Source organism: Pinus tabuliformis, chromosome 8 (genome assembly GCF_031772625.1).
Source record: "Pinus tabuliformis cultivar Carrire ecotype Pingquan chromosome 8, CPIR1, whole genome shotgun sequence".
In the NCBI taxonomy this organism is placed as follows: Eukaryota; Viridiplantae; Streptophyta; class Pinopsida; order Pinales; family Pinaceae; genus Pinus; species Pinus tabuliformis.
The window spans coordinates 1,569,350,485-1,569,352,715 of NC_142294.1; positions in this window are offsets into that span (position 1 = coordinate 1,569,350,485).

Genomic DNA, 2,231 nt, shown 5'->3' on the forward strand with positions numbered 1-2,231 from the left:
TGTGTTTAATATCAACATAAACAATATGGACTTAAGCGCTTTAATAGTTTTAAGAAAAACATACACCTGTTTCATATATTTATTTGCAAATGTCATATATAAGCTAGATCATTATTTGTTAAATTGAGTGGGAGGTTCTTGTAAGCATACAAGTTATCAAACCCCCATTTCATATCAGGTGGTATCGGAGAGGGTTGCTTGATTGAGAGAGAAATAGGTTTCTTGTTTGACTTGAAATATGTGTAAATAGTACAAAGGAATTGACTATTTCACTGTTTGTAAACTGACTGTTGTTTGAGTTTACAAAGGTGAATGGAAAGCTATTGATAACTAAGTCCAGGAAATGACAAGAAGGAATAAGGGTTGAAGGCATTCTCCTTACCCAAAGGACCTTAAGGCAACCTTTGAAGCACAAGAGGGTTTGTTTTCAAAAGGCTGCTTGAATAAGAGTTTGACTCTACAACCATTAGTTCTTTGAAAGCATTTTGAATTTTGTTGAAGTTCTTTTGTTCATTTTTATGACAACTTCTACAAGTGAGTTTTCAAAATCCTCCTTCTTTATAAGATTCTTTGATGAAGACATGAAGCGAGACTTGTTCATCATGATGGATATGGTGAAACAAATGTATGAAGATGAAAGGAAGAGCACAAAACTTCGAGAGCAGTTGAATTCCATGAAGGAAGAGAAGCAGTTGCTTTTTGACAAGTTGTAGGAAATGGAGAGCCAACTTCATATTGCAAATATGAACCTAGAAAGGATGCATGAGTTGGAGACACAACTCCTTGTTTCCAAAGAAGCCTTAACCAAGCATTAGTTTGAAGAAGAGGTAAACAATCCTAGTTTGTCTTCAATTTCCTCAAATAATATTTATGTTGGTTCTTTTGAAAAACATACAAGAAACATAGGGTCCAAGTTGATGTCAAAAATGGGTTATGAAGTAAAAGGATTGGGCAAACATGCGCAAGGCATTGTTGAGCCAATAATGGTTGAGGAAAGGCATAATTATTTGGGTCTTGGTTATGGACAATCTTATGGAGAAAGTTCCAAAGCAGCCATGAAGGCAATTGAAACAGTTCCTAGAAGGAGTTTCATTTTAGGTTCTCTAACTCAAGTTTGTAAATATTGTATTCATGGGGAATGCAATTGTTTGAAACATACTTTGCAAGAAGGTGTTCATAAGCATGCACTCGAACAAGGGAGTTGTGAAAGCTCTAAAATCATTGAAGAGATTGATGGTGTTCCGAAGGGAGCCACTTCTTCATTCGATTCACCTTCTCATGAAGGCAACAAAGGTGAAAGAGGAAGGTATAAATTTGATTTCAATCACATTTCTTTTGATTATTTTAAGCATGGTAAATTTCCACATAAGCATTGGAAAAAAATTGCATGTTCCTTTTGTGGTTTGGTTAACCATAGTGTTTCTAGATGTTGGAAGAAAATGGCCACATACAGGACACTTTTCAAGAAAATGAGGCAAGAAGCCAAAGGTCCATTGGAAAAGACAAATTATGTTGTAAAGAGGATGAACAAGTGTTGCATTTATTGCCATAAGCAAGGACATATTGCTGAAAAGTGTTGGATTTTGAATCCAACAATGCTTCCACGAAATTTGAAAAAGGTGGAAAAGGAGAATGGCAAGAATGGAAAGGAAGCTTCCATAATTGATGTGTTTCAGGATGATTCACATGTTGATGTCAATATGCAGTTAAAGGAAGTGCCTTTAGTGTGGATTGGTAAGAAATGGTTAGAGTGCTTATTCAATCAAGGTTGCATGTCTTTTGATTTGATACATTTCTTTGCCAATGGAACGCAAATCTTAGGGTTTTACCAAAAAGGTGAATGAAAAGTTGAGTATGAGACTCACTTTATTGCAGCAAAATTATATTCATTTTAGCTTTGTAAGTACATTTTCATATGATTGAGGATCTTGTACTTATGATTGTGCTTGAAAGAAAGTTGAAGAATGGAATACATACATGAAAATGGTATGTATGAACAAAGGAATGTTGATGACTTCATTGTATTTGAACATGTATGTGTAATTGACTTGATGGTTGATTTCTTTTGTTTAAACATGCATGCAATGTCATATCGACTTGGAAAAGTTGATTTTGTCTCCAAGATTGAAAAAGGGAGATAAGGGTGAAGTGTTTCACAAGAGGTGGAATTCTTTCTACTTTGAAAAAGAATTGTCAAGTTCTTTTTGTACATGCTTGACTTGGAGCGTCAG